This window comes from Macrobrachium rosenbergii, chromosome 16, assembly GCF_040412425.1.
Source record: "Macrobrachium rosenbergii isolate ZJJX-2024 chromosome 16, ASM4041242v1, whole genome shotgun sequence".
NCBI classification, from domain to species: domain Eukaryota; kingdom Metazoa; phylum Arthropoda; class Malacostraca; order Decapoda; family Palaemonidae; genus Macrobrachium; species Macrobrachium rosenbergii.
In genome coordinates this window covers 39340716-39364329 of record NC_089756.1, presented here as the reverse complement: position 1 = coordinate 39364329, position 23614 = coordinate 39340716, and the positions used below count along the sequence as shown (strand labels likewise).

Below are 23614 nucleotides of genomic sequence, written 5' to 3'. Positions count from 1 at the left end.
GAGGAAGTAAGTGCTCTACATATGGCATCTACTCTACAGTTCCCATCAGCCATCTCCCGTTTCTTGGGAGAAAACAAAGGCGTCTTCTTACGTGGTGAAGAAGAAGAAGAAGAAGAAGAAGAAGAAGAAGAAGAAGAAGAAGAAGAAGAAGAAGAGAGAGAGAGAGAGAGAGAGAGAGAGAGAGAGAGAGAGAGAGAGAGGAGACGCACGGACTTGTCAAAGCGCCATTCTTCGTGACAGTCAATCAAAAACGCACACACACCCGCAATTGTAACCTAATTCCGGAGTGCACTGGGCAAATCTGCCCCCCCTCTCTCGCCGACCTTCCCCCTCCCACCCCCGAAATACTAATCGCAAGACGACCCACCCAAAACTCATTCCAGATGATGAGTTAGTCTTTGGAATGGGCCTTTTTTATGGGGAGGGGGGGAGGCGATGATTCATGCCCTAATCACGCCGCCCTTCCTCGTAAGGGGCTAATTAGGGCGTTCCTAAAAATTGGGTGAATGATTATCTGTTTGCCTGAATTAAGATGATGGTAGAGAACTACAGAGCATAAAAAATTAGTGCATAGCTTTGTCAGTTATTTATTTCTAGTGTCAGAATGTAAAGCAAATACAATTCTATATATATATATACTGTATATATATACATATATATATAGTATAATATAAAATACGGTATATATACATTTACATACACACATATATACACACATAAACACATATATATATATATATATATATATATATATATATATATATATATATATCGTATAATATAAAATATATATACATTTACATATATATAGATATAATATATATATATATATATATATATATATATATATATATAGAGAGAGAGAGAGAGAGAGAGAGAGAGAGAGAGAGAGAGAGAGAGAGAGAGAGGGGGAACGATAAAGCCATCCACCACTAATAAAGCTTAATAACCTAATTCCATTCAGTGATATAGATGAGCTTAACGAACCTTCAATTAGAGAAGCTCCATAGCTATCAAATGATTATATATTCCCTCGAGCCACGAAGACGTATTCTCCAGTTTAACGAACCCTGACCAAGTGAACGAACCCAGATTAAAGATATCTGTCATATGAACGCACCCAATAAGGAAAAACAGAAAGGGCAGTGTTTCCCAACTGAACGAACCCAGCCAAGGCTAAGATCCTTTTTTCAAGTTAACGAATCGCAACCCGCATATTTCAATCCCAACTGAACGAACCCAACCAAGACTCTGATTCTTTCTTCAAGTGAACGAATCCCAACACGGACATTTCTCGACTGAACGCACCCAACCAAGACTTAAAGAGTCTTCCTTCAAGAGAACGCAACCAAACATTCTCTAAACGAACGCGCTGTCTCGTCTCTCTCCTGTCAACGCTGGCGGCAGTTAACGGTCACAGTAGCAGCATCATAATCTCACTCTTTCTCTGTCTCTCCCCTCTTTATTTGGACAGTTGTTTCTTTCATTCCCACATCCCTAAACTTTAAAAATAATTATGCGAGTCAAATCAGCACCAGTGACTCGAATACCTCGATATGATATAGATATGAAAGCATATGGACTACTTTTTCCCCCGAGAGTCATAAACATTTGATAATGGCTAGACTCAATGTAACACACTTGCCCGTCTCTTGACTGGCGCCTGCACAGGAGGTTATCTGAGTGGGAAATGTTCACTGTCAAAATTCTTACTTCTGGGAGTTATCAATCCTTCAGAATTAAAAGACACGTCTTCTGCGTCCGTGCCTGCAAGAGGAGAATGCTTTCTACCTGTAAAAAATAAAAAGAAATCGTAGAAAATGCTAAGGAATGCGTCTTCTTACTGACGAGGTAGCAAGACTTAATGAGACGGAACGAGAATATTGCGGACGACGTGACAGTTTCCCAAACCTATGAATGACGCCGAGTAACAAATTCTTCTTCTTCTTCTTCTTCTGACAATTAGGGGTCACTGGATTGAGTATATTCGGCAAAGATAAACGTGCCTGAAGAGCCAAGTGTCAGTGAAATTACTTTCGCGCTGACATATCCGGAAGACGACGAAACGAAGTTGACACATTTTGGCAACTGCATTGGCTTACGTGAGCTCAATACCGTTTAGACTTAATAAAAAAACGTAGAAATAAGCCTACGATAGTATATCTACAGGATGACGTAGACAGCATCACAGAGTACGTATTAACAAACAACTCTAGTTTCGTTTACATAATTAGAGATAAACGCTAATACAATAAAATCGAAGGCAGAAATTTAGAAACAATGTGTCCTTGAAGATGGACATTATTCTAACGTAATACAATATGATACAACACAACACAATCGAAGACAGAAATCTGAAAATCAAATGTCCTTGAACTCAAACCACAGATAAGGCATAACACAGGAATACAAAATGACAAACTGTGCATATAGTACAGCTCAGGTAGCTAGGCCTACCAATGATACCATTACGAATGCCACAGATTCAAATAGAAGCAAGACTATAATGTACAGGAGAGGCGACGTGCCACAAATGTGGTCAAGGTCATGCACTAATTTGGTGGAGTGCTGAAGACACAACACCTGTGTACACAGTGATGAACCCCATACCTCACAGGTAACAAGACCTGTGAGTAGGGTGGCCGGTAATAAAGTCACAGGAAAAAAGTCACGGGGAAAAAGTCACAGGAAAAAAAATCACAGGAAAAAAGTCACATTAATTTATAGTGGCCGGTAATAAAGTCACAAGGAAACATTCACAACATTTCTCAGGGTAATTACCCTTACGATATTTACAGTCTTTTGTTTATGTTTGTACGGTCAACCCTAACGGGCTTGTACTAAACACGCCGCAAAGGTGGATACATACCGGGTTAAAACCCTTCGGGATGAATATCTAGGAAAGATTAATGTGACTTTTTTCCCGTGACCTTTTTACCCGTGATTTTTTTACCCGTGACTTTTTTTACCTGGATTCGTGAGTAGTAGCCTGAAGAAGAAGTATTAAAAAGGAACAGATTGCTGGATGAACAGTTATATACTGAGTTAGTGTAAAGTAAATACGACACGGATACTTGACAATGAGGACTATTAGTCATGGAAGGCCTGTAATTTTTTTGAATAAATAACTCCGCTAGATACATGTTATATATATATATATATATATATATATATATATATATATATATATATATATATATATATATATATATATATTCTATCCTGCCTACTATATAATCATTGGTTTACTTTACACTAACTCACAGTATATATATACATATATATATATATATATATATATATATATATATATATATATATATATATATATATATATATATATATATATATATATATATACATATATATATATATATATATATATATATATATATATATATATATGTATATATATTATACATACATATATATATATATATATATATATATATATATATATATATATATATATATATGTATATATATATATATATATATATATATATATATATATACATATATATAGTATATTTACATATATGTGTGTTTGTTTTGAGAAAAAAACAAGGTGAAACGCAAGCAATCAAGAAAACGTCTTGGCTTGAATCAAAATGAATGTAGGCTAACTGCACTCATGGTGGACGAATATTATACAAAAAATATAACGAATTAAATGGCTACTCACTCAGACTGGAGTGAATTAAGAACTTGAAGAAAAATAACGCACATACTTCGGACCTACAACAGGGCCTCCCAAAAAATAAACTAGGAATACACATAGACATCTGAAGTCTCAACTGCAACAAGCAGAGGAGATCAGTTGTCACAATTGCACACTTTAATGGTAACATAACTGACAGATGGTGCGACCACGGGTGGAGAGAGAGAGAGAGAGAGAGAGAATGATTCGAAATATAAAAGAAAGAGAGCGAACACATAACTAAGAAATCTGAGAGAGAGAGAGAGAGAGAGAGAGAGAGAGAGAGAGAGAGAGAAACACATAACAGCTCCAGAAAAACACATAACAGTTATGAATCTCAGCAAATAAACGGAGGCAGATATTCCCATTCGCCCTTTGTGATTTCGGCTGAGAGAGAGAGAGAGAGAGAGAGAGAGAATCACTTGAGCTGGGCTGTACAGGAACTGAAGAAAAGAATAAAAAAAAAACTCAAGGAATATGAAACTAAGGCTTCTTTTGTATCAGAAATAGACAGCTAGAAGGATTTAAAGATCGAAAACAAACAAATGCGCGTTACGCGCGCGTGCACGCACACGTTTTTACGTATGTGCAAACACACACAGGGCGGGGTCAAAGACGACTGTTTATCTCAGGTTCGATTCCTGGCCGGGAACGTGCCCTTAAGAATTTTAATTCCCTTTGGATGTAACTTATTCCCGTTGTTTATTGAACGATATTTGTGGCTAAGTATTTGTGAATGTGAAAAAATCTATATAATATATATATATATATATATATATATATATATATATATATATATATATATATATAGAGAGAGAGAGAGAGAGAGAGAGAGAGAGAGAGAGAGAGAGAGAGAGAAAAGAGAGAGAGAGAGACATTCGTGGCAAACATATAAGTCAAGTGGTTTCATTCTATTACGGCGAGACTTCAGACTTCACAAAAAGACTCATATCACACGTCTGACAGAAGCCGTTTACAAATAATTAATGCGATGACTAACAACTACTGAACAGCTGTCTCTCTCCTAAATACAGTTAAAATGAATGCAAACGTTACATCTACGACCCTTGAATTTTGCTATATACAAATAATAAAGCGGAACGCTAATTTTTGTCATTCTATTCCGCCTTTTATTTTTCCTGACTTATGATAACCTTTCTACCTTTCAAGAAATTCCTTCCTTTATATTTTATTCGTCTCAATCGGCCCTGAGCTAGAAAAGTGGATCTCACTAACCTGTGATATTACATATAAAATGTAAAGAAATTCACAACTAATAGACAGTTTTTGACTTATAACAACATTTCTTCCCTTCAAGATATTCTTCTACTATCCTGTGATATTTCAAGAGAACGGATGAAATCCACAAGCATTTAATAAATATAATGTGACCTTCGCCATAATGATAGCCACGCAGACATCAAAATGTCGAAAGGGCATTAAAACCTGTATTAGGAAAGAAATTAAAATACTTACAAGTCGGTTCAAAAGAAGAGTCTTCCTTTGGTAGATGAAGCAGATTTACCGACAATTCTCAAGAACAGATTGACTGTCAAATTCTTAAGAATATATTTAGTACTGACAATTATCAAGAACAGATTGATTGTCAAATTCTTAAGACCAAATTTCTTGACAATTATCAAAAATAGATTTACTATCAAATTCTTAAGAATAGATTTACTGACAGTTCTTTAGAATAAATTTACTGACAATTCCTTAAGAATACATTTACTGACAATTCTTAAGAGTAGATTTACTGACAGTTCTTTACAACAGATTTACTGAGAATTCCTAAAGTACAGATTTACTGAAATATTCTTACGAATAGATTTACTGGCAAACCCTTAAGAACAGATTTAACGTCAAATTCTTCAGGTTAGTTTTACTGACAAATACTTAAGAATATTTTACTGACAATTCTTAAGAATTAAGAATAGGTTTGCCGACAGTCCTTAGAAATGAATTTACTGACAGTTCTTTAGAATATTGTACTGACAATTCTAAAGAATTAAGAATAGGTTTACCGACAGTTCTTAAGAATAGATTTTACTGACAAATTCTTAAGAATAGATTTTACTGACAAATTCTTAAGAATAAGTTTTTCTGACAAATTCTTAAGAATAAATTTTACAGACAAACTGCTAATAGATTTTTCTGACAAATTCTTAAGAATAGATTTTGCAGACAAATTGTTAATAATAGATTTTTCTGACAAATTCTTAAGAATAGATATTTCTGACAAATTCTTAAGAATAATTTTACAGACAAATTCTTAAGAGCAGATTTTACTGACAAATTCTTAAGAACAGATTTTACTGACAAAATTCTCAAGAATAGCTTTTTCTGACAAATTCTTGAGAACAGAACTAAACAGATCTGTACACGACAGATGCTTCGCATTCACTTCTGACATATCGACACATCACGACAACAACTTTGTCAGTTAATTATCAAAGCTTGATTAATATCACCATAAGTTTTATTTCCGTTTGCGTGAAGTTTTATTCATTAGGACAATGACTGATGAGCATAACAGTTTGTTTGTGTGTTGTTGCAAAGTCTTCGTTATGATCAAGAGTTTCGTTTTCATGAACTTTATATATTAATAGAGAGAGAGAGAGAGAGAGAGAGAGAGAGAGAGAGAGAGAGAGAGAGAGAGAGAGAGAGAGAGAGAGAGAGAGAGAGAGAGAGAGCATTAGAGAGAGAGAGAGATAGATAGAGAGAGAGAGAGAGATAGATATATATTAACGAACACTGTAAACAAGCTTCATTATATATAGGCTATACTGTATATAATATATAATATTTAGGCTATATATGCTGGCTATATAGTATATAGCCTATATAGTAAAATATATATATAGGCTAATATATATCACACATTGCCACAGGTGAAAAATGAGAGACGGGGTGTAGGTCCTGACCGGTTTCGACTTTGTTTCCAAGCCTATTTCCAATAGCTTGGAAATAAAGTCGAAACTGGTCAATTTTCACCTGTGGTAATGTGTGATAAAAGAATCACATACAAAAGTGATTATAATTATATATATATATATATATATATATATATATATATATATATACATAATATGAGAGAGAGAGAGAGAGAGAGAGAGAGAGAGAGAGAGAGAGAGAGAGAGAGAGAGAGAGAGAGAGAGAATACCAAACCCACATTTTAACGAAGACTCAGTCCTGAGTTCCCCAGAGCTTCAACTCAAAACAGAATATGGACCATTCCAAAATCGGCCCCCAAGACCATAAAACCCTTCCGGGTCTCACGAGACCCATGAAACCCTTCCCCGGGAGTATAAACACTCGCTCGGTTGGCCAATCGGGTTCTAAATGGGTTTCCTCTAACACGTACAAATATCTCCCCCCCCCCACCTTCCCCCACATTTCGACGGTCGTTGCTCCTCTCCGGAGAACTACGGCATCTTCCGTCTCTCTCTCTCTCTCTCTCTCTCTCTCTCTCTCTCTCTCTCTCTCTCTCTCTCTCTCACACAAACACATTTTTTTACCTTATGAAAGAAATCCGCACAGTCTTCGTGAATATTGGTTTAATTCTCTCTCTCTCTCTCTCTCTCTCTCTCTCTCTCTCTCTCTCTCTCTCTAGTCTGCTCAAGATCCTCAAGATCACACATTTTTTACTCTCTCTATCTCACTTTGTATTAGTATGCGCAAGACTCTTGCACACAGCCTTCGTTAATAATTGTTCTGATTCTCTCTCTCTCTCTCTCTCTCTCTCTCTCTCTCTCTCTCTCTCTCTCTCTCTCTCTCGTTTTATATTAATGAGCAAGATTCTTGATTCTTAATTTTGGTTTGATTCTCTCTCTCTCTCTCTCTCTCTCTCTCTCTCTCTCTCTCTCTCTCTCTCTCTCTCTCTCTCTCTCTGAGGTAAAAGAGCTTAGATAAAAATGATGATAACGAAGGGAAAAAGTAAACACAAGGAAACTCAAGATGTCAACACTGGACGGCTATGACCACATCATCGTCTTAAGAGATCTTTATAATAATTATGACAACGAAATCAAAGATTACGGGCTGCTCTTTGAAGCAAGAGCCCGTGCCAAGGCAACCTGGCTTAACATAACAGCAGAAAAGAAAAGATATATACGAAGCTGGCTTAATATAACATAAACAAAAAGGCAGAGGTATTTAAGAAGCTGGCTTACTATAACAAACAAAAACATAAAAGGTTATATAAACGTGAACAAGTACAGCGGATGGATAGACAAACCCTAGTTAAGGATTCCCGATTTATCATCATCCTGCAGAAGAAGAAGAAGAAGAAGAAGAAGAAGAAGAAGAAGAAGAAGAAGAAGAAGAAGAAGAAGAAGAAGAAGAGACTTAAGAGAGAATTCTGGAAGAAACCTCTGACCAATGAAAATTTTAACAGCGGCGAGAGTTCGCTTGGGTAAATGAGCGAGCACAGAAAAACAAAGGCAGGGTTGGATGTTTCTGCAGAGTGGCGTCTCAACAGCGTGGGTCATCGAGGCCGAGATAGTTGAATGAGCAAAATTAAGACCTCCAACTCATTATGAGAAAAAACAATGCCGAAAGTATAAGCGCAATTTGATCCAAATGACTTCGAGATAATTTTTGGTAAAGCGCACAAATTGGTGATGGACCTGTTATACAGTTTGGCAACGTGAGAAACTGTGCTCAACGATTAGCAAAATAAATCTGTAAGAGCCACTGAAGTTCCTAAGCAAATCTCTACGATAGCGAACAAAGAGACTGTGCCTCTCTGGGGAGACCAGATTAGCAAAATAAATCTATGAGAGCCACTGAAATTCCCAAACAAATACCTTTACAATAAAGAACAGAGAAAATGTTGCTTCTGGGGAAACCAAGGTTTTAGGGTCTGAAGCAATAGTTTTTTCTCGGGAAATCAAAGGAAAAGATACAGGTGTGACACGCTGGTGTCACGAGAGATATAGTACTCAGTAGGGGAATTTGATAAACGTCATTAAATGGTACTGATAGTGAAATACATTAAAAACTACGTGAGTATTAAAAACAGGATCATTAAGACATAAAACATATGTATAATGAACGTAACTAGATGATGTTCGTAATGAAATGCATAAAAATTATAAAAGTATAAGAAACAATATTATCATTATATTATACAATAACACATATAATGAACGTAATCTGATGGCCCTACCGTTTATGAAGGGCATAAAATAAGTATAAAAGTGTTAAAACGAAAACGGTAAGCCATCAAGCATGGAACTTGAAAAGTCTGCTCAAATTCATTACTAAGAGTAAATGAAAAATAAATAAAACAATAAATAAATAAATAACAAATAAATAACACGAGAAGGCAAAATCCTCATTTGCATATTAGCCAATTCAGCAGCGTGGAGTGAAGTAATCTAAGTGCAAGCAGGCACGTGGAAAAATGGCTGCGTCCACTGGCAGGAAGCAAATAACGGTGGAAAAAAAATCTATCCTCATCTTTTCCTTCAGAAAATGAAATGCATATAGAATAAATAGAATTGAGCATTTTACGCCAAAGGCCAAGAACTTGGACCTATGAGGTCATTCAGCGCTGGAACTGAAATTGACAGTAAAATGTTTGAAAGGTGTAACAGGAGGAAAACCTCAAAGCAGTTGCACTATGAATCAACTGTTAGGAGAGGGTGAAAAGTACGAAGAAAGAAAGAAATCATGAACGGAGGTAGAGTAACTGGAATGAAAGGGGTTGCAGCTAGGGGCCGAAGGGGCGCTGCAAAGACCCTCAAGCATTCCCAACAGTGCACCGCATGAGGTGAACTGACGGCACTAACCCCCCCTACGGGGTAAATGCTTATAATCATCTCGCTAACCCACAACCCCCCCCACACACCCCCCGCAATAGCCCTTGGCAGCTACGTGACCCAGGAAGGAAATCCGCCTGTGGGCTACAAGTGAAATTTAAACGCGCCAATCATACACAAACGTTTCACATTGATAAAACAAACGTTTGACATTGAAGCTCAGGTGATTACAGCTGGCCGAGGCCTTGAAGACAACCGCCACATTGCAGGAAGCGTTTCTCGAAGGGCTCCTCGGGGGAAAAAAATATGAAGGCACTTTCTCCTGTTGCAAGTCTTTCCCACAGACGTCAATGTTTGCGCATGCGTGCTCGTGTGTGTGTGTGTGTGTGTGTGTGTGTGTGTGTGTGTGTGTGTGTGTATTTCTCGATGCGATACTCGTCTAAACATCTGATTTATCTGCTACGATATCCGTCTAAATGTCTGATTTACCTGCTACGATATCCGTCTAAATGTCTGATTTGCCTGCTACGATATCCGTCTAAATGTCTGATTTACCTGCTACGATATCCGTCTAAATGTCTGATTTGCCTGCTACGATATCCGTCTAAACGTCAAATTTATTTGCCTGCTATGATATCCGTCTAAATGTCTGATTTATCTATTACGATATCCGTCTAAACGTCTGATTTACCTGCTACGATATCCGTCTAAACGTCTGATTTATCTGCTACGATATCCGTCTAAACATCTGATTTATCTGCTACGATATCCGTCTAAATGTATGATTTATCAGCTACGATATCCGTCTAAATGTCCGATTTATCTCCTACAAAACCACGACCTTCATCTAAGCATTTCAACATCTGATTTATCTGCTACGATACCCGTCTAAACATCCGATTTATCTGCTACTGTGCTCATCTAAACATCTGGTTTCTCTGCTATGATACGGTACCCTTCTAAACATCTGATTTCTCTGCTATGATACCTTTCTAAACATGTGATTTAACTGCTACGATATCCGTCTAAACATCTGATTTATTTGCTATGATAACAGTCTAAACATCTGATTTATCTGCTACGATACCCTTCTAAACATCTGATTTACCTGCTACGATACCCTTCCAACCATCCGATTTAGCTGCTACGCTGTCCGTCTAAACACCTGATTTACCTGCTACGATACCCTTCTAAACATCTGATTTCTCTGCTACGATATCCGTCTAAACATCCGATTTATCCGCTACGATGTCCGTCTAAACATCTGATTTCTCTAGCTATGATGCCCTTAAACGTCTACTCGAATTTAACTGCTACGATACCCATCTAAACATCTGATTTAACTGCTACGATACCCGTCTCAACATCAGATTTACCTGCTACGATGCCTATCTAAACATCTGATTTACCTGCTACGGTACCCGCCTAACCGCCCGATTTATCACTATCTGTCAAGTTCAAGTAAACAAAGCGTCAGCAAATGATAAAAGAGACAACATGGCACGGCCATGCGGTCAGGCCAAATCAATTCGGTCCGAACACAAACCGTAAACTACTTGTCATATCTATCGACGGTTTATTATTGAAAGTGGTCGACTGATTGACTGGGTGGGTTATCTTGCGTCGCGATTGCCAGGGGGGCATTGTTCAACGCGATAAGAATATCGGTCAGGTGCAGAAAAAAAAATGTATTTTTTCAGGTTACGTTTGATCCCGGAAATGAAATTGAGGCCGAATGCATTTAAGCATTGTCCCAGCGGAAGCTTTGCAGGTTTAGCCTTGCAATAAGCTTAGTTGCTTCTCTCATTTCCGACGAAGGAGGGAATATGCAGCAAGAAGGGAGGAGAGGCATGAGAAACAAAGGAGAATGCAAGGACATAATGCTGGGACCTGAAATGAAAACTGAGTAAAAAGGTCTGAAAGGTGTAACAGGAGGATAACATCGCAGTTGCACTATAAATCAATTGTTAAGGGAAAGAGAAGGTGGAAAGGAAGAAAGATAATATGAACGGAGGTACAGTAAGAGGAGTTATGAAATGAAAAATGACAAATAAACAAGTAAAAAATGCGCCGAAGTTTCTTCGGCGTTTTCTGTACAGCAGCTACAGTGTATAATCAAGGCCACCGGAAAGAGATCTATCTTTCGGTGGTCTCAGTATAATGCTGTATGAGCCGCAGTCCATGAAACTTTAACAACGGCACGGTGGTGGCCTATCCTATATCGTTGCCAGAAGCACGATTATGGTTAACTTTAACCTTAAATAAAATCAAAACTACTGAGGCAAGAGAGCTGCAATTTGGTATGTTTGATGGTTGGAGGGTGGATGATCAACATAACAATTTGCAGCCCCCTAGCCTCAGTAGTTTTTAAGATCTGAGGGCGGACAGAAAAAGTGCGGACTAAAAGACAGAAAAAGCCGGCACAATAGTTTTCTTTTGCAGAAAACTAAAAGTAAACACAAAGAGCCAAGCTTGACTTCCGCTATGCACGTCGTGGAAGTCACGATACACCAAATGTCTACGACACACCTCAACTTATTCCAGTTTAGGTTAGGTCATTCTGCCCTAATAAAAAGCCTCTATTTCTTCAAACAAACTTTTCCCCGTCACCACTGGCACGATACGCAGCGCGACAAAGAAAGACAATTTTCGACTCCCAAAACCGGTCGTGCTGAAACCAAGCAACAGTGCCCAGCACAAAACAGATAATCAGATCAATAGGATCTGGTACCTGGTCTCTCTCTCTCTCTCTCTCTCTCTCTCTCTCTCTCTCTCTCTCTCTCTCTCTCCACGTATGAAATCCCTCAGCAGCTGTCTATCAATCTATCTATCTGTGCGTCACCTGCAAAATAAAACTACACAATCATATCAGCATTTGATAAACTTCAGTCCACATGAAAATACGTGATCACGGCTCAAGCGGAGAGGGCTCCGTTCAGGAGGTGCCTGCTGAAGGGGACAGAAACTAGTTAGCCTAACGTCCACGTCGTGGAACACTTCACGCGAAATTTGTCAACCGCAAGAATGTATGTCTGAGAAGAGAGAGAGAGAGAGAGAGAGAGAGAGAGAGAGAGAGAGAGAGAGAGAGAGAGAGAGAGAGGGGGGAGAAACGGGAGTGAGTGGGGGCGCCACCATGCACAGGTAAATGATCAATATACAATCGCAGGTGAAACTAGTTCAGATCTCTCGGTCCAAAATATATTATTAAACGGTCTCTGACTTAGTGGAGAATGCATCAACATTCCCGACATTCAAGGACGCACGTAAATCTAGGGCACATTATTAAAAAAAAAATGCATGAATGTATTTTATTTATATTCACATTACAGTCCACGGCTGTGCGGTGCGCGACTGTACAATACAAAGAAGAATCTCCGCCCTTATGATACTTAAAACTGCATGTATGTATAAAAGTATAATATTACAATGTACAGTCATACTCGAAGCCGACGTGATATGAGGGTAAAAGATGTACTGTATGTATGTATGTATGTATGTATGTATGTATGTATGTATGTATGTAAGATTATAATCAAACTGAGACGTAATTTATAAACGCAATTTTACCACTCTGAAAATGTCTTAGATATTAAAACGAAACCTTTCAGGATCTGCACCCAGCGTTTCATTTTCTCTGTGGTAAGGATGAACAGCAGCACGCACGTACATATACGTACGTATACATATTATGTATGTGTATGTATATGTCACTACTTAAGTACTGCAAACAACATGAAAGGCGAATCTGCCAGTGTAAACAACAAACGCACGAAGGGCCACAGTCTTTTATAAAAGCTCCCGAGTTATTATAGTCAGCCGAGTCTGTGAACATTCTGAAATCACGAACCCATTCTGTCACGCCATGAGGAAAGGGGACTTCTATAAAGCCACGCAGAACCATGCCTGGGTCTTTCCTCCTCCTCCTCCTCCTCCTTCTGCCTTCCTCCCTTCCTTCCTTCCACTCCCTCTCTCTTTGCCCCTGCTGCTGCTGCTGCTGCTGCTGCTACTGCTGCAGAACAGCAGAGTCCTTTTTATGAAGGCGTCTCACGACATCGGCGTTAGGAAGAACATTTCGTTCGGAAATGTGGAGAAATCGGAATATTATTTCCTTTGTGTGAAAACTCAGGAAATTAGATTCCTCACAGATATAGGGCTGGGTATATGGTACTCTTGAGAGAGAGAGAGAGAGAGAGAGAGAGAGAGAGAGAAAAGAGAGGACATAAAATCCTCTAAAGATATTTGTTTGTGGATATAATAAAGATATTTGTTTGTGATATATAGTAGAGAGAGAGAGAGAGAGAGAGAGAGAGAGAGAGAGAGAGAGAGAGAGAGAGAGAGAGAGAGGTCAATATATAAAGACAACATTATAACAAAAGCATATAATGAAAGTAAAACTAACATCGAGCTTCGGCAGAGCACATCATATGCAACGTCACTTGAACGTCTAGCTAGCTAGCTAGCTACAGAGAGAGAGAGAGAGAGAGAGAGAGAGAGAGAGAGAGAGAAGCGGCCAGGCACAGGTAGGTAGGTACGTAGGTAGCCGGGTACGGGGACTCCCCGGGAGAGTGGAGGGAGACGGGGAGACAGGTAGACCACGGAGCCGAGTGACGTCATGAGAATACCGATATTGCGGGTGACTCACCATTCCATTTCCTCTCTCTCTCTCTCTCTCTCTCTCTCTCCCTAATTCCCCGTCCAGCCACCACGTGCTGGAACTCCCTCAATCCCCCCACCTCCCCCGTAATCCCCTAACCCCCAGGATTCCCAGGGCCCCTGAGCGAGTCTCAGCCCTGGTCTACATTCACAGCATATCTCCATCCTCGGGAGGAGGTGGAGGAGGTCCAGGGGAGGAGGAGGAGGAGGAGGTAGAGCATGTTCTTGTGTTACTCCACACTTCGAATGACTTCCAGCAGCAGGCTCCAGCTTACTATATCGGGAGCTTCCTCCTTATTCGAGCCGAATTTGTCTGCGCGCCGCTGTACCAACACCGCCCACCTGCTTGCTACCATACGAGTGTGCATTCGGAACTCAAATGGCAAATCGCTACGACATTGCTTTTTTTTTTTTTTTTTTTTTTTTTTGAGGGTGGGAAGGACATGGTCTTTTGTCGACCTAGAACGAGAGAAGGTCCTTTTTTCAAGCCAGGACGAGAGCTGGTCCTTTTCAACCTAGGACGAGGAGTGGAGAAGGAAGGGGTCCTTTTTAAAACCTGGGACAAGAAAAGGACTCCGAAGAAGTCCTTTCTTCAATCTAGGATGAGGCAGGGGAAAGAGACGGTTATTCTTTCAACCTAGGACGAGAAAAGGTCTTTTTTTCAACTTAGACGAGGAAGGGGGAAGGAGGAGGTCCATTTTTTTAACCTTGGATGGGGAGGGGGGAAGGGGGTCCTTTTTTCAAACCAGGACAAGGAAGGGGGGAAAGAGAAGGTCCTTTTTCAACCTAGGAGGAGGAGGGGGGGGAGGAGATCTATTTTTCAACCTATGGCGGGGAAGGGAGAAAGAGAAGGCCCTTTTGTCAACCTAGGACGAGGAGGGGGAGGGGGAAGAAGAAGGTTCTTTTCCCAACCTGGGACGACGCAAGCGGGAAAATCCTAGTGACGACAACCAAATTTTCCTTCCGAACCGGATCCATCCGGAGAGGAGATGATTCAAACGGCCTTCCTTTCCTTCTTTCCTTCTATCTTTCCTTCTTAAGCACAGCATCCGCTCGTTATTTAAAGTCACTTTTCAGTAAAGAGTCTTTCCCATCAAAAAGCGAAATATGAGACAAAACCTCGTAGTATCAGAGCAGTGGAGGAGGAGGAGGAGGAGGAGGAGGAGGAGGAGGAGGAGGAGGAGGAGGAGGAGGAGGAGGAGGAGGAGGAGGAGGAGGAGGAGGAGGAGGGCGCCTCAATAAGGACCGGATGTAGCTGAAGGCGAGGCAAGACGAGACAGGGTCCCTGCGTTCGACATCCCTCCACGAATGGAAATCACAAACAGGCTACGTACACACACATACATCCACATACATTCGACGGGCCTAAATCTCTTCATTTCTGAATTGTTTGTAAAAACGGAGAACGTGAGAACGTTCGTAATTTACTCTGTCTCTTTTGTACTTCGGACCCACTACACTGTTCGTTTGTGTGCACATGAACAAAATTGTTTATAAATCTCTCAGTTTACAAACACATTTTTTTCAACATTTTTTGTAAATCTCTTAATGTACAAACAATTTTGTACATGTGCACACAAAAGAACACGATAACTAGGACTGTATACAAACAAAAACAAAGTTCATGACTCACGTCCTTGTTTTACAAACAATTCAATTCATTCAATCACACAAAAAAAGGATTGAAATGCCTCCTTTTACAAATCAGTAAATGACCCACTTCTCCGTTTTACAAACAATTCAGTTAAAACAATACACACACAAAGCAAAAGTATTAAACGACAGCTAGTGAACGACCCAAATTCTCTGTTTTGCAAACAACGTCAATTGATACTACACACAAAGCATAAGGACTCAATTATACCTTCTTTTACAAGTCAGTAAATGACAAGACATTCTCCGCTTTACAAACATTTGAATTCTGAGAGTACACACAAAGCAAAAGGAATAAAATGTCGTCTTTTACAAATCAGTAAATGACCCACATTCTTCGCTTTTACAAACAATTCAATTCACACAACACACACGCACACACACAAAGCAAATGAATTAAAATACTTTCTTTTACAGGTCTGTTCCACGCATATACACACATAAACACACAAGATAAAAGGATTAAAATACGTTCTTTTACAAGTCTACTCCTTGCACACGCGCGCACACACACAGCAAAATGATTAGAATACTTTCTTTTACAAGTCTATTCTATGCGCGCGCGCGCGCGCACACACACACACACACACACACACACAAAGAAAAACTATTAGAATACATTCTTATACAAGTCTATTCCATACACACACACACACACACAAAGCAAAACGATTAGAATACATTCTTTTACAGGTCTATTCCATACACACACACACACACAAAGCAAATCGATTTGAAAACCTTCTTTTACAAGTCTATTCCATACACACAAAGCAAAACGATTAAAATACCTTCTTTTACAAGTATTCCACACACACACACACACACACACACAAAAGCAAAACGATTAAAATACCTTCTTTTACAAGTATTCCATGCGCACACACAAAAAGCAAAACGATTAAAATTCTTTTACAAATGTATTCCATGCACGCACACGCACACACACACACACATCGCTCAGTTGGACTGGCATTTACTCCCCGGCATATAATTGGAATCTTACTCACAAATTCCAGACTGTTGCCTGAGGAACACGTCAGCCCTGAATAATGCATGTTGTTTTGCCATTAGGCTACCTGTCATGCAGGAATAGGTACCCTTGCCTTGCGTCCTGACGGTCAGGGAACTGACTGTCTATCGAGATTACAGAGCGCAGTGAATAATAATAATTAGAGAGTCGTGAATGGGAAACGAATACGGATAACAACAACAACAATAAATAACAATAATAATAATAATAATAATAATAATAATAATAATAATAATGAGTTGGCTGAAGACACCAGAGTTTGGAATAATAATAATAATAATAATAATAATAATAATAATAATAATAATAATGAGTTGGCTGAAGACACCAGAGTTTGCAATGAATAATAACAATAATAATAATAATAAAAATAATAATAATGAGAGAGAGAGAGAGAGAGAGAGAGAGAGAGAGAGAGAGAGAGAGAGAGAGAGAGAGAGAGAGAGAGAGAGAGAGTATCCGATACGTTAGCATATTCATTCTTACTTGCTGTTAAAGTCTTCCTTTAAAATGAAAAATATCAATTCTAACAATATTAACGTGATCTTTACAAACACACACACACATGTCCTCTACCTTGACCCTGACCTCTGTGTTCTCTCCCTATGACCTTCATTTCTTGTACTTTATCCATTCATACTTAAATTTTAAAAATCTCGCCACATCCACTCCTCTCGCATGAGTCATCACGTGACCTTGAATCCATTTTCCCCATCCTCTGACGTGTACAAGGTCATGAACCGAGGTCACTGAGATGAAACTGATTAGCGGCCGGTCATCCGTGAGTACGTCCAGGACTGAACATGTATAGGACTGAATGTGTTTACGCCTGAACACGTTCAGGAATGAGTGCGTTTAGGACTGACAGGTTCAGGACTCAAGGATTGAACACACTGTGTCTTGTAATCGTCTAGAACTGAACATGTTTAGGCTTGAGCATGCCTAGGACTGAACATGTTTTGGGCTGAACACTTCTAGGGCTGAATATGCTTACGACTGAACAAGTCCACAACCGAACACATTTATGGCTGAAAATTCTAGGACTGAACATGTTTAGGGCAAAACACATTTTGGACTGAATGTGTTTAGGACTGAACATGTTTGTGCCTGAACAAGTCTAGGAATGAACGCGTTTAGGGCTGAACAAGTCTGGGACTGAACACGTTTAGGCCTGAACACGTCAAAGACTACACTTTATGCCTGAACAAGCCTAGGACTGAACACGTTTCTGTCTAAACAGGTCTAGGACTGAACACGTCTAAGACTGAACACGTTTAGGCCTGAACAAGCCTAGGACTGAACACATTTACGCCTGAACAAGCCTAGGACTTAACACATTTAGGCCTGAACAAGCCTAGGACTGAACACATTTACACCTGAACAAGCCTAGGACTGAACACATTTAGGCCTGAACAAGCCTAGGACTTAACACATTTACACCTGAACAAGCCTAGGACTTAACACGTTTAGGCCTGAACAAGCCTAGGACTGAACACATTTACGCCTGAACAAGCCTAGGACTGAACACGTTTAGGCCTGAACACATCTAAGATCGAACACATTTACACCTGAACAAGCCTAGACTGAACACATTTACACCTGAACAAGCCTACGACTTTATGCCTGAACAAGCCTAGGACTGAACGAGTTTACGACCGAACAAGCCTCGGGACGTAACCATTTACGCCTGAACAAGAGAAAACACGTTTAAGAGCCTCAACAAGGAAGCAAAATTTACGCCTGAACAAGGACTTAACAAGTTTAAGGAAAAGAGAAGACGATGCATCATGTTCCCTCGAGACTGAACACATTTACACCTGAACAAGCCTAGGACTTAACACGTTTAGGCCTGCAACAAGCCTAGGACTGAACACATTTACACCTGTCAAGCCTTTATAATGCATCAGGACTGAAACATTTACTTTGAACAAGCCTAGGACTTCTTTTTAGCGTGAAAGCCTAGGACTGAACACATTTACGGAACAAGCCTAGGACTGAACACGTTTAGGCCTGAACACATCTAAGATCGAACACACTTAGGCCTGAACACGTTTATGCCTGAACAAGTCTAGGACCGAACGAGTTTACGACCGAACACGTTCGGGACGTGTACCTGTGACGAGAGAAATCCTAAGAGTTAAAGAGAGCGCCTTCAGGAGAACCATGAAGGAAAAGGAAGATGATGCATCATGTTTCTCGAAATTGAGACAAAACTGCAAGCACTTGGGTCATTTATAATGCATCAGGGCGAAACTTTTCTTTTCCGCCTTCTTTTGCGTGAAAGCCGGAGGAATGGCCACTGAAATGTGCTTGCCAGAGAGAGAGAGAGAGAGAGAGAGAGAGAGAGAGAGAGAGAGAGAGAGAGAGAGAGAGAGAGCAGTCACCATGAAGGAAAGGAGGATGATTCTGGTTTCGTAAATTGACGACAAAACTGCCATTCAAAATATATATATATATATATATATATATATATATATATATATATATATATATATATATATATATATATATATATATATAGAGAGAGAGAGAGAGAGAGAGAGAGAGAGAGAGAGAGAGAGAGAGAGAGAGAGAGAGAGAGAGCTGGTTTCGTAATCAACTTGTAGGAAGATGAGAGGAAGTATGATGAGTAGTGAAAACAGGATGGGTGGAAAAGATGATAATGATGAGAGGTGCACTGACGGCATTAGCCCCCCCCTAGGGGAACAGCGGTGTTATTTCCCATATACCGAATGACTTGATGTGCTCAGTCATGGTATGGTTGGAAAACATCCTGTGTTGTTTATCCTGTGCTGTTTATTTGGCAGCAACTTATTACTGAAGCTTCAGTGTCTTTGGTGATGAGGTGTTTTATTTGGATTGTAGCTTGTGAGTTTTTCCTGGCTGTCAAATAATTTACAATTCGGTTTATTATTGACTCCAATTTAATTCTGTGTTCTGGTAATATCATGTAGATTATGTACAAACCAGCTTGAACTGAAATACAAAGCAAACGCACCGACCAACAAACTTCCCTTGGAAACAAAGAATTTAGGACTCAAAATCTTTAATTATAGAGCAATGAAATAACCTTGGGACTGCATAAAACCAAATGTAATCATATGCATCTGGTACAACCAAAGGAACATAAAACAAGATGGGGAGCCGTTACAAAGATTGTCCATACTATTACTACTACTAATGCTACTACTAGGCCAGTGAAGTAGCCTACTCAAGTTTCCGTTTACCCAAGCAAAGAAAACAAGTATCGCTTTATGTTGCTTTGTTCACAGAAGGAACCACTTAACTGTCAACTATACTGCAACTGGGTTAGCACTCTGCTAAGCCCGAGTTCGAGTCTCCGGTCGACCAATGAAGAATTAGAGGAATTTATTTCTGGTGATAGAAATTCATTTCTCGATAATGTAAATTCAATTGCAGGTCCTGTTGCTAGTAACCAATATAAAACAAGTCTAATCCTTCGGCCAGCCCCTAGAGAGCTGTTAATCAGCTCAGTGGTCTGGTTAAACTAAGGTATACTTGTGCTCATTTAGTTCTGTAACTGGGTCCCTCGAGGCTCGGTTCGGGAAAGGAGATTTTCTCCATCTCATTTCCTATTCGGATTTTGAAGGATTTCAGTAGAAATCATGGCCAACCATGTCAGGATGTTACAGAGACCACTGTATGGTCGCTGTTCTTCCACAGATACGATTAATGTGACCAGCAGTATATATATTCGATTTCAAAAGTGAACCTGTTTTCCCCACAAATATTTTGAAGTTACTTTCCAAGCAGCTTTGCTCATCAATTAAAAACCTACTTAAAAATAGCTATCCATGACCCCCAAAAAGTTATTAATGAAAACTATAAGGTGTGCCTCATGAATAAAAGGAACCTGAATTACGGACCAACTGAGGTGCGTCCAAAAGGAAGCCAAGATGGAGATGATTTCAAATCCCTGAGACTTCGCACATAATTTACTGTGCAGTACTCAATGACGCGAAAATCTATACGAAGAATCAATGGTTGTTCTGTTCATCTCTCACACTACGGCTTTCTTACGGTCTGCTTTTGTGAGCAAGAGTCCGTGCGAGCAGAATACCACAACCGAATCGCTAAACCACTGATAAACAAGAGAAAGATTGATCAGAGAAGGTTAACTGCCTTGTTGAGATTTATTTTAATTAACTTTAACATTACAGCAATGGCTCTGAAGATTATAGCAGAACTGGACGAAGGAAACCATTTGGAAGGAGATACGCGAGGCGTAAAGGAAAGAGAGAGAGAGAGAGAGAGAGAGAGAGAGAGAGAGAGAGAGAGAGAGAGAGAGAGAGAGAGAGAGAGAGAGAGGGTGATAGTTATTCAGGATAATGCACACCTATAAACTGAAGGAGGTTACCTATGCACCTACAAACTGAAGAAGGTTACCTAAGGAAATACCTGGGGAGAGAGAGAGAGAGAGAGAGAGAGAGAGAGAGAGAGAGAGAGAATGAGAAAAACAAAATTCCGAGAGAAAGAGAGAGAGAAAAAAAGATTGGGGCCCAGACCAAGTGATACAGAATACAAGTATAAAGGAAAATAATCCTGGAAGGCGAACAAACAGTATATACCTGTAAACTGAAGAAAGGTTACCTAAGGAAATACCTGGAGAGAGAGAGAGAGAGAGAGAGAGAGAGAGAGAGAGAGAGAGAGAGAGAGGGAGAGGAGACAGAGAGAGAGAGAAGTGATAGTTATTCAGGATAATGTATATACCTGTAAACTGAAGAAAGATTACCTAAGGAAATACCTGTAGAGAGAGAGAGAGAGAGAGAGAGAGAGAGAGAGAGACGGGGGGACCCAAAATGAATCGGAAAAACAAAATTCCGTGAACAAATTAACCAGGAAAAACAAAACATTGTTTAATGCTTCCCTACGACCAACTTACGATACAGAATACAAGTACAAAGGAAAATAATCCTGGTAGGCGAACAAACAGTCCCCACGACAGGAAAGGTCGATGCATGATAAACCCAAATTAAACCTATGGGCACAGGTGGGAAAACTTAATCGGAGAGATTAAATGCAAATATAAACTGAAGAAAGGTTACTGGAGAGAGAGAGAGAGAGAGAGAGAGAGAGAGAGAGAGAGAGAGAGAGAGAGAGAGAGAGAGAGAGAGAGAGAGATAAGTGATAGTTATTCAGGATAATGCACTTATAAACTGAAGAAAGATTACCTAAAGAAATACCTGGAGAGAGATATAGAGTGCTAGTTATTAAAGATAATGAACCTATAAATATATAGGTTACTAAGGAAATGCCTGAGAGAGAGAGAGAGCGCTAGTTATTCAAGATAAAGAGAGAAAGACTAAGAGAGAGGAGAGAGAGAGAGAGATAGTTATTCAGGTAATGCATCCATAAACTGAAGAAGGTAACAGGAGGAGGAATTACCTGAGAGAGAGAGAGAGAGAGAGAGAGAGAGAGAGAGAGAGAGAGAGAGAGAGAGAGATAACCTTATCGTGCGTCAATCATAACGGTGTTTTCATAATTCAAATCAATGACTCTTCTTCACAAAGAACGCAGGAATGCAGAATGTAAACACGTGCGCGAGCACACACGCACACACACAATGTTATCAGAGGTAAGGCGGCTTCTTAGAAATCTTATCTCAGGCGATGAAAGGCAACACGAAAGCCATGATGAATCCTTTATCGAATTTGGATGAAATTCACGACAGAGTAACATAAAAACTCTTACAAGTTGCTTAGTGTTATTTTCAGACGAAACTTGGAATAACAGAAAGTAAATAAAAGAAATTCTGTCAGTGCGTAAGATGAATGAAAATGTCAAGGTTTAAAAACATTAAAAGCAAGCAAAAATCGTAAAAGAAAATTAAATCAGAGATTAAAGATATAAACTGGAAAATGATAAAAAGGTAAATATAAAAACTATAAAATACAGAGCGTATTAAATATAAAAATAAGTACGCGAAATTAAACACAACTAAAACATATTGTTTAATAAATATACTAATAATCACAAGAAATAAAACAAACCTTTCCTCCAAAGGTATAGATTAAAATCCAGCATCACGAGAACACTGGTTGACATGACAAAAATAGACTAACTTGAATTTCTACCTCAATTTCTTAATAACCATTCTACCTCAATTACTTAATAAACACACATTCTTCGATAGACAATTCATGTACAGGAAGATGAACTCTGGCCAAGTGAACTGCTCACCTAAAAATTACACTCTTATTCTTTTTATAAATCAAAATTATCGGTTTTACGAAAGCTGGGTTTGTGCAAAGATGAGAAATATAATTTTTACTAGATTTCTACGTTCCAAGCCTCCGTTTTCCAGCAGCTATAATAAGAACCACACAATATCTAAGCCATCTTGCCTGACATCCTATAAATTACAGCAAGAAGAACAACAACTTGTCAACAAGCAGACGACACCCTAATTATGATTGACAGGAAGAGTAGTACGTCTCTCCCTCAAGGGTTTAACATCACACAAAAGCGCACTGGTCGAAACTGGTAGGCAATCGGATGATTAATGCTTCCACCATACAGTCCTTCGAGTTAATTGTTTAAAATGCCGCATGGTTTAAAATGTTCAAGGGGAGGCAATCGAGAACACTTCAAATATTTTTATAATGCGATGTGCACTCGAATAAAAATTGATTTTTAAAAAAAATTGTAAATAATCTTGGAATACCTAAAAGCAATACTGCACTGTGAAATCGTTTAGAAGGAAAACGACCTCGTGTCAAAATTGAAAATAATAATTACAATTCACACCAAATTTCCTTTTTGTTAATTGTAAAAACAACTTAATTTAAC

General features: G+C 39.2%; 1 protein-coding gene across 3 annotated transcripts in view; it reads right to left on the bottom strand.

Annotated features, from left to right (window-relative positions):
- LOC136847327 (uncharacterized) overlaps positions 1 to 23614 on the bottom strand; it is a 173410-nt gene that overhangs the window by 140274 nt on the left and 9522 nt on the right. The window lies entirely within an intron of this gene.